Raw genomic sequence first — 14,792 nt, 5'->3', positions numbered from 1 at the left:
CGGGGCCTTGGTGTTATCAGCACCGCACTCTACCGAGTGAGCCACGGGCCGGCCCCTAGTTCTTCATGTATTGACGTTTGTGAGTTATGTGTGTCCAAGAAGTTATCCATTTCTTCTAGGTTTCCAGTTCATTTGCATATAGTTGTTCAAAGTAGTCTTCTATGATCTTTTCATTTTCTGTGGTATCAGTTGTAATGTCACCTTTTTAATTTCTGATTTTATTTATTTGAGTCTTCTTTATCATTTTCTTTGGTAGTCTAGCTAAAGGTATATTATATTCTGGGCTGGCCCGTGGCTCACTTGGGAGAGTGCAGTGCTGATAACACCAAGGCCCCGGGTTCGGATCCCATATAGGGATGGCTGGTTAGCTCACTGGGTGAGCGTGGTGCTGACAACACCAAGTCAAGGGTTAAGATCCCCTTACCGGTCATCTTTAAAATAAATAAATAAATAAATAAAGGTATATCAATTTTGCTTATCATATTGAAAAACCAACTGTTTTTTTCATCAATATTTTTGATTATTTAAAAATATCTAATTCATTTATTTCTGCTCTCACCTTTGTTATTTCTCTCCTTCTACTGATTTTGGGTTTGGTTTGTTCTTGCTTTTCTGGTTCCTTGAGGTATAACGTTAGGTTATTGAAACTCTTTCTTCTTTTTAGAGGTAGGCATTTATCGCTATAAGTGTCCCTCTTAGAACTGCTTTCGCTGTGTCCTACAGTTTCTGGTATGTTGTGTTTTCATTTTCATTTCAGTTTCAGTGGAGTATTCTGAGGTTGTCTGTGTACGTTTTCATTGTTTCCAGGAGTTTTTGGTTTTTTTTTCCTTTTTGTCTTTTTTCGTGACCGGCAACGGATCGCAACCCTCAGTGTCGCGCCCGCACCAGACCGGGACTGGCCACGGGATCGCAACCCTCGGTGTCGCTCCCGCTCCCCGCTCAGCCAGCGAGCAGCCGGTCCGCATTCGGGATCCGAACCCTCGGCGGGAGCGCCACCATGCTTCCCAAGCAGCGCACTATAGTTGTGTGCCACCGGGCCGGCCCCAGTTTCCAGGAGTTTTAAAATTTCCCTTTTGATTTCTTCTTTGACCCATTTGTTGTTTAGGAGAATGTTGTTTAATTTCCATGTATTTTTTTGGTTTCTAGTGTTCCTTTTGTTGTTGATTTCTAGTTTTATTCCATTGTGGTTTGACAAGGTAGGTGATATGATATCAATTTAAAAAAAACTTGTTTAGACATGTTTTGTGACCTAACATATGGTCTCTTCTAGAGAATGTTCCATGTGCTGCTGAGAAGAATGTACATTGTGCAAGTGTTGGGTGAAATATTCTACAAATGTTCATTAGATCTAGTCAACCTAGGGTAGAGATTAATTCTGATGTTTCCTGGTTAATTTTCTGTCTGGATGATCTGTCCTTTGCTGAAAGTGGGGTGTTAAAGTCTCCAAGTATTATTGTGTTTGAGTCTGTCTTTCCCACTAAGTCTAATAGTAATTGCTTTATGTAAATGGGTGCTCTGGTGTTGGGTGTGTATTTATTTATTTATTTGTTTATTTATTTTTTTGTCTTTTGTCTTTTTCCGTGTCCGGCAACGGATCGCAACCCTCAGTGTTGCCCCCGTACCGGACTGGGGACCGGCAACGGAATTGCAACCCTCGGTGTTGCTCCCGTGCCTCGCTCAGCCAGTGAGCGGGAACCGGTCTGTATGTGGGATCCGAACCCTCGGGCGGGAGCGCTGCCGCGCTTCCCAAGCGAGGCACTTATCCAGTGCGCCACCGGGCCGGCCCTGTATGTATTTAGAATTGTTTTATCCTCTTGTCGACTTGATCCCTTTATTATGATGTAATGAACTTCCTTATTTGTTTTTTGTAAATTTCCTTGATTGAAAGTCTGTTGTATCTAATATAAGTATACCTATCTTGCTCTGTTTTTGGTTTCCATTTGCATGAAATACCTTTTTTCATCCATTCACTTTCAGTTGATGTGTGTCCTTACAGGTGAAGTGAGTTTCTTATAGGCAGCATATTGTTGGTTCTTGTTTTGTTATGCATTCAGCCACTCTATCTCTATTAACTGGGACATTTAATTCATTTACATTTAGAGTTACAGTTGATATATAGGGACTTGTTACTGCCATATTATGACTTTGTTGTGTTACTCTTTTCTGGTCTTACTGTCTTCCTTTGTGGTTACATGGTTTTCTCCGGCAGTATATTTTGGTTTCTTGCTATTTATTTTTAAGATGTCTCTTATACATATTTGTATCATGGTTACAATGAGGCCTACCAAACACATGTTATAGTTATAACAGATTATTTTAGATTAATAACAAGGTGACTTTGACATTAAGAAAAAAGAAAAGAAAAGCCACCTCTATGCTTTGGTATCATTTCATCTCACTTTTTGACATTTTGCTGTTTCAAGTTACATCTTTTACTATTGCTTATCTTTTATACAGTTGTTATATTTGTTATTATTTTGTTAATTGTGCCCTTCAGTCTTCATACTTAGTATATAAGTGGTTTATTTACTGTCCTTACAACAGTGGAATATTCTGAGGTTGTCGTTGTACTTACTTTACTTTACTAATGAGTCATGTACCTTCAGATGTTTTCTTTCAACTCTTTAGGGCTCTCTTTCAGATTGTAGTACTCCCTTTAGATTTCTTGCAAGGCATGTCTAGTTTTGATGAATTCCCTTTACTTCTGTTTGTCTGGGAAAGACTTTCTTTCTCGTTCATATTTGAAGCTTACTTTTGCTAGATATGGAATTCTTGGCTTACCATGTTTTTTCTTCAGCACTTTGAATATATCATCCCATTCTCTTCTGGTGTGTAGGGTTTCTACTGAGAAATTCTCTAAGAAGCATATTGGGGTTCCACTGAATATTATGCGTTCTTTTTCTCTTGCTGCTTTTAGTATTCTCTCTTTGTGTTTGGTTTTTAATAAATTGATTATGATGTGTGTGCCTTGGGGTGTTCCTCCTTGGATTGAATTTGACTGATGATCTCTGAGCTTCCTATACCTGGATACTGTCATTTTTCTCTATACTTTGGAAATTTTCAGTCATTATTTTCTTGGATATGCTTTCCAGGTCTCTTCCTTTTTTCTCTCCTTTGAGTAAGCTGATTATGCGTAGGTTATTTCTCTGAGGGAATCCCATATTTGCTGTATTTCTGTTTTATTTTTTCTTGTTCTTTTTTCTTTTTGCAACTCTGAATAGAGAATTTCATCTTCAACGTCAGTGACTCTTTCCTCTATTTGATTAAGTCTGCTGTTGGAGCTTTCTATTGAGTTTTTCAGGTCAGATAATGTATTCTCTATTTCTAGAATTTCTCTTTTATTTTAGTTGATTCTACTCCTTTGTCAAGTTTCTTGTTCTGCGTTTGTATTGTTTCCAGATATCATTTTTTTTCTATCTGTATTTTCTTTCGACTCCCTAAACATCCTCAAGAGGGTTATTCTGAATTCTCTGTCAGATATTTCATAAATATACTGTGCTTCTGGGTCCATCACTGCTGCTTTGTTTCCTTTGCTTGTGTTATATTTCTCTGTTCTTTCTCAATCTTTGTATCTTTATGTTGATTTCTGGGCATTTGAGGAAACTGCTTCCTGTTACTGGTTTTGCAGGTGTTCTTTGCTTTTGTTACACCTTTACTGGTTAATATCACAGCTCTGTCTCTTGTCTGTGGCTTTTTCTGTTCTGTGTTGGATTATTAGCTACCACCAGCAGTTAAACTCTGCACTGGAACAATTTTGCTGTTTTATGGTAATTCCCAAACTGGGGGAACTTCCTGTGTGGACCAGAACTTGAATTCTGTGCTTGAGCTAAGTTGCTGCTTCGCTGCTGATATTCAGTCTGGGGAATTTTTGTATGGATCAGATTTTAATTGTTGGCTATGAGGTTAATTGTAGATGTCAACTTGATTAGATTAAGGAATACTGAGAAAACTGGTAAAGCTATGTTTTTAGGTGTGTCCATGAAGGTGTGTCCAGAAGAGATTAGCATGAGAGCCTGAGTGGACTAGGTGAGAAAGATCCACCCTCCATATGGGTGGAAAGCATCCAATCCACTGGGGGCAGCCAAAGCAAAAGAAATGGAAATCCCTCTTTGGTGCACCCATAGCGGCTACCTTTGCTGTAGAAGCAGCAGTGTCTTTGAGGAGATGCCTGTAGTGACCTCTAGTGACCTGGTTTGTTTTCAGTCTGTTACCAAACATTGGGGAATTGAAACTCAGTGGCTCTGGATGCAGCCCTATGTAGCCTGGCATCAGGCTGTCATGGATGGACTGGTAGAAGAAGATATCTGCATTTTAAATCGTGAAAAAGCCCATAAGAGAGATACAGTTACTCTAGTCTCAATATATTCAGGAGGTGAGTCTATTGTTTCACATTTTGTACTTGTCACTGCATATGAAGTCATCAAAAAAGGATTTAAGGATTCAGAAAAAGAGAACTCCTTAAAGAAAAGAATAACATTTTTGGAAGGAAAGCTTATAGGAGCTCAATTAGATGAAGAAACCGTTCTGTGGGATGAGAACAAGTAGATAAGGCCTATCATGCATATCATGAGGTTTGCATTGATAGAGATAATTTGAAGAGAAAATTAGATAAAATGAATAAAGACTCCTCTGAATCTTTGAAATTATTGAATGAACACCTGCAATCTAAAGAAGTAGAACTCCCCCAGCTAAAGACATAAATGGAAACTCAGCAGGTGATGAAGAATTTAAATCCACGTTCATCAAGCTGGGAGATGGAAAAGTTGAGCTTTGATTTGGAACAAGAACTGGAACTGAAGGGGAAAGAATGTAGAGATCTCAAAGTAGAGCTGCAAAAAGCCAAACAAAAAATCCGTCTCAGGAAGACAATCTGAAGAGCAGAGATCTCCAAAGACTAAGCATTTTATGTGATCATGAAATTTTTTGAGTTATGACCCACACTTTTGAAATATGGAATAAAACAATAGAACAAGCAGCATGCATAATTGGAATGACATACTTAGCAGCTGGTAGAATCCCCATGTTGGTTCTCTGACCTGTGGACTGAGGATCTTGCTACTATCAAGGTCTTGAAAGAGGCAGGGGTGGTAATTCCCACTATATCCCCATTCATCTCTCCTATTTGGCCCATGAAGAAGTGAGATGAATCCTAGAAAATGACCGTGGATTATCATAGGCTTAACTGAGTGATGACTTCGATTTCAGCTGCAGTACCAGATATGATTAAATTGCTTGAACAGAACACATCTCCATGTATCTAGCACACAGCTATTGATATGGCAAGTACCTTTTTCTCTATTCCTGTCCATGAGGCCACTAGAAGCAGTTTGTTTTCAGCTGGCAAGGCTGTACTACCTCAGGGGTATACAAATGCTCCAGTCCTGTGTCACTATTTAGTTCACAGGGATCTTGATCACCTTTCCTTTCCATAAAATGTTACACTGGTCCATTACACTGATGACATTATGCTGATTGGACATAGTGAGCATGAAGTAGATGCTACTCTGGACTTATTGGTAAGACATTTACATGTCAGAGGATGGGAAATAATTCTGACTAAAATTCAGGTGCCTTCTACCTAGTTAAATTTCTAGGGGTTCAGTGGTGGTGGGGTATGTCAAGATATCCTTTCTAAGGTGAAGGATAACTTGGTTTATCTGGCCCCTCCTACAACCAAGAAAGAGGCCCAGTGCCTAGTGGGCCTATTTGAATTTTGGAAGGAACACATTTCTCATTTGGGTGTGTTACTCTGGCCCATTTACCAAGTGACCCAAAAGGCTGCTGGTTTTGAGTGGGGCCCAGAACAGAAGGCTCTGCAACAGGTTCAGGCTGCTGTGCAAGCTGCTCTGCCCCTTGGGCCATATGACACAGCAGAACCAGTGGTCCTTGAGGTGTCAGTGGCAGATAGGCATGCTGTTTGGAGCCTTTGGCAGGCCCCTATGGATTAATCACAGTGGAGACCATTAGGATTTTGACACAAGACCTTGCCGTCATCTCCAGGTAACTACTCCTTTTAAGAACAGCTCTTGGCCTGCTACTGGGCCTTAGTAGAAACTGAACACTTGGCTGTTGGTCCCCAAATTACTTTGTGACCTGAGCTACCCATCATGAACTGAATGTTATCTGACCCAGCAAGCCATAGGTTTGAGCATGCACAGTAGCAACTCAGCCATCAAATAGAAATGGTATATATGTGATTGTGCCAAGCAGGTCCTGAAGTCACAAGTAAGTTATATGAAGAAGTGGCCCAAATGGCCATGGTTCTTCCTTCTGCTACACTGCCTTCTCTCCCCCAGCCTGAAGCTGTGGCCTCATGGGGAGTTCCCTATGATCAGTTGTCAGAGGAAGAGAAGGTTAGTATCTGGTTTACAGATGGTTCTGCAGGATATGCAGACACCACCTGAAAGTGGACAGCTGCAGCACTACAGGCACTTTTTTGGACATCCCTGAAGGACAGTGGTGAAGGGAATTTTCAATGGGCAGAACTTTGGGCAGTGCACCTGGTTGTGCACTTTGCTTAGAAGGAGAAATGGCTAAATGTGTGACTGTATACCAATTCATGGGCTGTAGCTGATGGTTTGGCTGGATGGTCAGGGACTTGGAAGAAACATGATTGGAAAGTTGGTGAGAAGGAAATTTGGGTAAGAGGAATGGGGATAGACCTCTCTGAGTGGAAAAAGGATGTGAAGATATTTGTTTCCCATGTGAATGTCCATTAAAGGGTGACCTCGGCAGAGGAGGACTGTTTTAGTCCGTTTTGTGTTGCTGTAACAGAATACCTGAGACTGGGTAATTTATAAGGAATAGAGGTTTATTTGGCTTACGATTCTGGGACAGCTGCATCTGGTGCCGGCCTCAGGCTGCTTCTACTCATGGCGGAAAGCGGCAGGCAGCTGGAGGGTACAAGCAGATCTCGTGGTGAGAGGAAGCAAGAGAGAGAGAGATAAGAGGTGCCAGGGTCTTTTAAACAACCAGCTCTTGTGGGAACTAATAGAGCGAGATCTCACTCATGACCTCCACCCTCCAGGGAGAGCATCATTACATTCATGAGGGATCTGCCCCCATGAGTCAGCTTCCAACACTGCCACATTGGGGATCAGATTTTCATATGACTTTTGGCAGGGGCAACACATCCAACTCTATCAAGGACTTTAATAATCAGGTTGATAGGATGACTTATTCTGTGGATTCTAGTCAGCCTCTTTCTCCAGCCACTGCTGTCATTGCCCAGTGGGCTCATGAGAAAAGTGACCATGGTGGCAGGGATGGAGGTTATGCAACATGGACTTCTGGTCACCAACGCCAACCAGGCTACAGCAACCACTGAGTGCCCAATCTGCCAGCAGCAGAGACCAACACTGAGCTCCCAATATGGCACCATTCCCCAGGGTGATGAGCCAGCCACCTGGTGGCAGGTTGATTACATTGGACCACTTCCATCATGGAAGAGGAGGCATTTTGTCCTTACTGGAATAGACACTTACTGGATATGGATTTGCCTTCCCAGCACAAAATGCTTCTGCCAAAGCTACCATCCATGGACTCACGAAATACCTTATTCACTGTCATGGTATTCCAGCACCATTGCTTCTGACCAAGGAACTCACTTTACAGCTAAAGGAATGTGGCAATGGGCTCATGCTCATGGAATTCACTGGTCTTACCATGTTCCCCATCATCCTGAAGCAGCTGGGCTGATAGAATTGTTTTTAAAGTCATAGTTACAGTGCCAGCTAGGTGACAGTACCTTGCAGGGGTGGGAGAAGTTTCTCCAGAAGGCTGTATATGCTCTAAATCAGCACCCAATATATGGTACTGTTTCGCCCACAGCCAGGACTCATGGGTCCAGGAATCAAGGGGTGTAAACGGAAGTGGCACCACTCACTATTACCCCTAGTGACCCACTAACAAAACTTTTGGTTCCTGTGCCCGGGACTTTATGCTCTGCTGGTGTAGAGGTCTTGGTTCCAGAGGGAGGAATGCTTCCATCAGGAGACACAAAAATGATCTCATTGAACTAGAAGTTAAGGCTGCCACTTGGTCATTTTGCATTCCTCTTACCTCTGATTCAGCAGGCTGAGAAAGGAGTTATGCTGTTGGCTGGGGTGATTGACCCAAACTACCAAGGGGAAGTTGGAGTACTACTTCACAATGGAAGGAAGGAAGATTATGTCTGGAATACAGGAGATCCTTTAGGGCATCTCTTAGTACTACCATGCCCTGTGATTAAAGCCAATAGAAAATTACAACAACCAAATCCAGGCATGACTACAAATGGCCCAGACTCTTCAGGAATGAAGGTTTAGGTCACTTGGCCAGGTAAATGTTCAGAGTGGCATACAGAATGGGTAGCAGAAGAAGGTAGTTATAAATACCAGCTTTGACTACATGACCAATTACACAAATGAAGATTGTAATTGTCCTCCATATTTAGTTAAGAATATGTCTCTGTATGTATTGTACATATATTAAACAATTATCTTTGTTTTTGTTCCTCTTATTCTTTATCATGTACCATGAGACTTACTGACTTTACATCAGCATTTAAATATTGTTAACTTTATATCATAGTATTTGCATTTAAGTCATGGGTTATTACTGAGAGAAGGGTAAATATCACCTGAGGACTTTACCTTGTCTTTGGTGAAAGGGATTTATGTGTTTTTGGTTGTACACTGGATAGTTGAATCACGTTAGGTGAAACTATTATATTATTGTTCCATTTGAAGATTAAGTATGATTTAAGAAGATTGTATGGACATCAAGTTGACAAGGGGCAGACTTGTGAAGATTAATTCTAGGTGTCAACTTGATTAGATTAAGGAATGCCAAGAAACCTAGTTTCGTTTTGGGTGTGTCCATGAGGGTGTTTCCAGAAGAGATTAGCATGAAAGCCCAAGCGGACTGGGTAGGAAAGATCTTCCCTCAATGTGGGTGGGAACCATCCAACCCACTGGGGGCCTGGAGAGAACAAAATACAGAAAAAAGGGGAATATCTCTATCCACTTGGGGCTGGGATACACTCTGCTCTCTGTCTGTGGACATCATAGCTTGAGATCCTTCAGCTTTTGGGTTCCAGGACTTACATCAAGGATGCCATTGGCTTCCCTGGTTTTGAGGCCTTCAGACTTGGACTGAGCCATGCTACTGGCATCCAGTTTGCAGATGGCCTGTCATGGGACTTTTCTTCACAGTCATGTGAGCTAATTCCCCTAATAAATCCTCTCTCATGTATTTATAACATATCCTATTGATTCTGTCTCTATAGAGAACTCTGACTAAAACTTTGGCCTTTTAGCCACTTCTGGATCTTGTGAGGTCACCACTGACACTTCTAGGCTATGTGGAAATCCCAGTCTGGAACTGTGTAGTCTTCCCCACAAACTGCACAACGTGCAGTTCTGTCATCTTTACTGGCCTCCACTGAGTGGCACCAGTGCTGATTGGAAGGCAGATGACCTGTTTACACCGCTCCCCAATGTTCCCCTGTTGGGTCAGCCTCCCATGCTCGCACACTCCAAATGTTTCCTGTGGGGCAGGCCATCCATACATGAGTCCCTCATGATGACTCACCAACCTCTGGGTGACTCCTTCCAGTCGACAGCTTCTTGCTCCTATGTGGGTCCAGGGGAACCTTGCCAGTTGGAATGGTGCACTCCAAAGGACTCTTCTCCCTTGAAGACTCCAAGTAGTTTCTCATAAAGGGCACTGCTGCATCTTTGCTGTCTCCTGGTAGCTGCTCCATGTGATGCTGCTGCTGTTGCTGCTTCCTGCCTCATATTACAGTAGCCTGGAAGCAGTAGAGGCTTGGAATGTTCAGAGCGGGCCCACCTCCTCTCCCTGCTGACTCTCACACCTTCATGAACTCCATGGGTCTCTCCTCCTCTTACCCCGAGCTCCCCCAGAGTGGCAGGGTTTGCTTTTTAATAGGTGTGAGTTGTGGGGAGATGGATGCTGGGGCTTATCCATTCTGCCATCTTATTTCACTCTGGATAGCTTGCTGTTTAACTCCCTCTTTGGAGCATCTGTGAATGAAAACATAGGCATCCTTTACAATTTTTCACCATTCTAAAGAATGCCACAGCGGCTGCCTGAGCTTGCCTACATTACTACAGATATCTGAGGGTTCCTCCAGGTTGGGCAATTGAAAGTGATTGCTTCTTGTAGGGTGGTGCATTATCTGTTTTGTTCGATCTTGGCCTGAATCTCCCCTACCCCCAGCTGTAAAGAAACGCTCTCCCACCAGGAACACATGAGATTCCTCCCTCATTTAAACATAATTTGCTAAGTTGCTCCTATGTTCTTTTTATATTTTGAAAATCTAGGGAAAATGACACCCTTTATTTCCATTTTCTAGTTTCTTATGAGTCTGCAGAGATTTCATTATTTTGTGGGGGTGTGTATTATTCAATAGATTTCTATAGCTTGCTCTATTTTTCTTTCATTCATTTTAGGAGTTATCTTGTATTCTGTGGTTGAATTCTTTATATATGTCCTGTTATCTTCTTTTAGATTAAATGTTTTTTTAAATGTGTGAAACAGAAGTCTTCTTTTCTTCATGTCTCATTTTTTGTTGTGCGTTTGTTTTGTCTTTTTAGTGTGTGCTTACAAAATACTATATTTCATTTAGCTTTAAAGTTTTATCGTTTAAAATTTTGTTTAATTGTGTGCTTAATTTGAATTTTTGTGTATACCTTACTGTAAGTTTTTCATTAGATTAATTTTAAAGTTTGAAGTAATATATAGCATAAGAGATTCATATGTAATTGGGCAAACCCCTCCAGTTTCTTTTTCTTTTCAAAATTATGTTGGTTCTACTTTGATATGACCCAAATTTTATTGAAATTCCACATAATTCTTTTGTGTTTGAATAGCTCTGGATTTCTAGTCACAGAGGTCTTTATATTACCATATCTTCCAATAAGAATTGGGTTTGCGGGTCTTTGATCATGTCTTTGCTGTGTCTTTCAGTGAAGTTTGTTTGTGTGTTTACAGTTCAGTAATGTTAGTTATATTCACATTACTCTGCAATGTATCTCTGGAACTTTTTTATTTTGCAAAATTGAAACTGTATACCTAATAAACACTAAGTCCTGTGACCTTTCTGTAAACTTTGTCAACCATTTTAGGTATTCTATTGCAGTGGAATCAAACAGTATTTGTCTTTTTGTGCCTAGTTTATTTCCCTTAGCACAATGTCCTAAAGGTTCATCCATGTTACAGTATGTGACAGGATTTCCTTCCTTTCTAAGGTTGAATAATATTCCATGGCATGTATATACCATATTTTCTCTTTCTGTTTATCTTTTGATAGGGATGTTGGTTGTTTCCTCTTCTTGGCTATCATGTATAATGAATGCTGTGGTGATCATGGGTTTGGAAATATCTCTTCAAGAGGGTGCTTTCAGTTCTTTAATATATATACCCAGAAGAGGGATTGCTGGATCATGTGGAAATTTTATTTTTAATTTTTTGAGTAACCTTTATCCTTAATTCCATAATGGAGGCACCATTTTACATTCCCACCAATGTTACACAAGAGTTCTAATTTCTTCACATCCTTTCCAGTACTTGCTATTTTCTGTTCTCTTGATAATGGCCATCCTAATGGGTGTAAGGTGATGTTTATTGGCATATGTCTTACAGTTAGTGATGGTGAGCATCTTTCCATGTGTTTGTTGGCTGTTTATTGTCTTTGGAGTCCTGTATATTCATGTCCTTGTCCCATTCTTTAATTGGGTTAGTTTTTTCTTGTTGAGGTGCAGTAGTTCCTTCTGCTATCTGGATATTAAATTAGTGCCTATGATTTGCAAATCTTTTCTTCCATTCTGTAGATTGCCTTTTCCCTTTTTTGATTGTTTTCCATTGATGCACAGAAGTTTTTAAGATGGATGTAGTCCTGTGTGTGTGTTTTTGTTTTTCTTGCCTGTACTTTTGATGTTATATCCAAGAAATCCTTGCCAAATTGTGTCCTGAGGTTTTCATCTATTCTTAGTTTTTTCGTATTTTTATCAAGAAAGGATGTTGAATTTTGTTCAATACTTTTTCTACATCAATTGAGATGATCATGTGGTTTTTGTCACTGATTACATCAATGTGGTATGTTATATTAATTGACTTTCTTATGCTGAACCACCTCTGTCTTCCAGGTGTGAATCCCATGTACTCATGGTATGTAAATTTGCATATTTGTGCCATTCCTTTGCAAGTCTAATGTAGAAAAGTAATGCAGAGACATGTTGATGAACTCAATTAACTACAGTTTATACATTTATTGTCCCATATATGCTGAAATGCTCATAAGTAAAACCATTCTAAAAATAGGTCATTGAGACACTCTGCCTTATTTTCAGTTAATTTCAGTGTGTGTACATATATATATGTCTACACGAGGGCATGGATGATCCAGCTCATGGTTTTTATCAGTCATTGTTTCATAAATAAGTTTTAACAGTTGAAATTATCTCTTAAATATTTTCTTTCTTGTTTTCACTTTAAACAGCTTTAATAGGTATAATTTACATATAATTCACCCATTGTCAGTATAGTTTCTTGGTTTTTAGAAATTTATATGGTTGTACAAAAGCAATCCATTTTAGAATGCTTCTACACTGAAGCATTTTAAATTGAAGTCAGTGAGAAAATATTTAGGAAGACCAATGATTTATTAGCTAAAGTAATTAACAAAGGACAGGAAAGATTTAAAAACTCATTTTATTTTATTTTTAAATTTAATTTAATTTTGATTTTTGGCCATAAAACAAGTCTTAATACATTTAGAAAGACTAAGATCATAGAAACTATGTTCTCTGACCACAATGACAGAAGGAAATTTAGAGAAAATTCACAAATGTGTGGAAATTAAACACTCTCCTAAATAAACAGTGGGTAAAAAGAAAAATCACAGGGAAATTAGAGAGTACTTTGAGATAAACATCAAAGTGCTTCTTATGAAAATTTGTAGGATCGAGGACTCATGCGGTGTTTAGAGGAAAATTTATACTTATAAACACCTATATTAAAAATAAGAAAAATCTCAAATCAGTAATGTAAACTTCTACCTTAGAAAAATAGAAAAAGAAAAGCAAACTAAATCAGAAGCAAATATAAGTAGGAAATAACAAAGATTACAACGGAAATATATGAAATAGGGAATTAAAAGACAGTAGAGAAAATTAACAAAACCAAAAGCTGATTCTTTTAAAAGATCGACAAAATTTGCAAACCCTTAACTAGACCTAGACTGAGCAAGAAAAAAAGAGAGAAGAACAAAATTACTAAAATCATGAATAAAGCAGGGGCATTACTACATTGTCATTATGTTTTTTTGTGGTAGTGAGATTGTTTCTTTGTGTTTTCCATTTGCATTTTTTTCTACCAGTGGCTTTTGTTCTTTCTTATTTGTGATATTGATTATTGTTCTTTGCACTCCAGATACAGGATTTCTTGTAGGGCTGGTCACGTGGTGGTGAACTCTCACAGCTTTTGTTTGTCTGGCAGATATACTATTTTCCCCTCATTTTTGAAGGCTGGCCTCGCTGGGTATAGTATTCTTGGCTGGAAGTTTTTTCTTTTAGTATTTTGAATATATCATCCCATTTTCTTCTGTCCTGTAGAGTTTCTGTTGAGAAGTCTGCTGTTAGTCTGAGAGGGTCACCTTGTAGGTGACTTGACACTGTTCTCTTGCTTCTTTTAAGATTCTCTCTTTGTCTTTGAGCATTGCCAGTTTGACTATAATGTGTCTTAGATCTTCTTGGGTTGAATCTGTTTGAGGACCTTTGAGCCTCTTGGATCTGAACGTCCACGCCTCTTCCTATACCTGGGAAGTTTTCCATTATTATATCTTTGAATCGGCTTTCCATGCCTTTTCCTTTCTCTTCCCTTTCTGGAACACCCATGATTCAAATGTTTGTGCACTTAAGGATATCTGCTAGCTCTCTTAGATTTTCCTTCTTTTTGAAATTCTTTTCCCCTTTTTTTTTTTTTTTTTTTTTTTTTCCCCCTGGGTTTTTTTNATTGGTGGAAAGCATCCAATCCACTGGGGGCAGCCAAAGCAAAAGAAATGGAAATCCCTCTGTGGTGCACCCATAGCGGCTACCTTTGCTGTAGAAGCAGCAGTGTCTTTGAGGAGATGCCTGTAGTGACTTCTAGTGACCTGGTTTGTTTTCAGTCTGTTACCAAACATTGGGGAATTGAAACTCAGTGGCTCTGGGGGCAGCCCTATGTAGCCTGGCATCAGGCTGTCATGGATGGACTGGTAGAAGAAGATATCTGCATTTTAAATCGAGAAAAAACCCATAAGAGAGATACAGTTAGTTACTCTAGTCTCAATATATACAGGAGGTGAGTCTGTTGCTTCACATTTTGTCCTTGTCACTGCATATGAAGTCATCAAAAAAAGATTTAAGGATTCAGAAAAAGGGAACTCCTTAAAGAAAAGAATGTGATTTTTGGAAGAAAAGCTTATAGGAGCTCAAGTAGATGAAGAAACCGTTCTGTGGGATGAGAACAAGTAAATAAGGCCTATCATGCTTATCATGAAGTTTGCATTGATAGAGATAATTTGAAGAGAAAATTAGATAAAATGAATAAAGACTTCTCTGAATCTTTGAAATTATTGAATGAACACCTACAATCTAAAGAAGTAGAACTCCCCCATCTAAAGACAGAAATAGAAACTCAGCAGGTGATGAAGAATTTAAATCCACTTTCATCAAGCTGGGAGATGGAAGGAAAAGTTGAGCTTTGATTTGGAACAAGAACTGGAACTGAAGGGGAAAGAATGTAGAGAT

General features: G+C 39.6%; 2 pseudogenes; both read left to right on the top strand.

Moving 5' to 3' along the window:
- Positions 1 to 4,278: 4,278 nt before the first annotated feature.
- On the top strand, positions 4,279 to 4,927 carry LOC103602876 (annotated as a pseudogene).
- Positions 4,928 to 14,245: 9,318 nt separating this feature from the next.
- LOC103602875 overlaps positions 14,246 to 14,792 on the top strand; it is a 2,302-nt pseudogene continuing 1,755 nt past the window's right edge.

The sequence above is a fragment of the Galeopterus variegatus genome, unplaced genomic scaffold (genome assembly GCF_000696425.1).
Source record: "Galeopterus variegatus unplaced genomic scaffold, G_variegatus-3.0.2 Scaffold4333, whole genome shotgun sequence".
NCBI classification, from domain to species: domain Eukaryota; kingdom Metazoa; phylum Chordata; class Mammalia; order Dermoptera; family Cynocephalidae; genus Galeopterus; species Galeopterus variegatus.
Note: the sequence above shows the minus strand (reverse complement) of the source record. Positions and strands in the feature narration are given on the sequence as shown.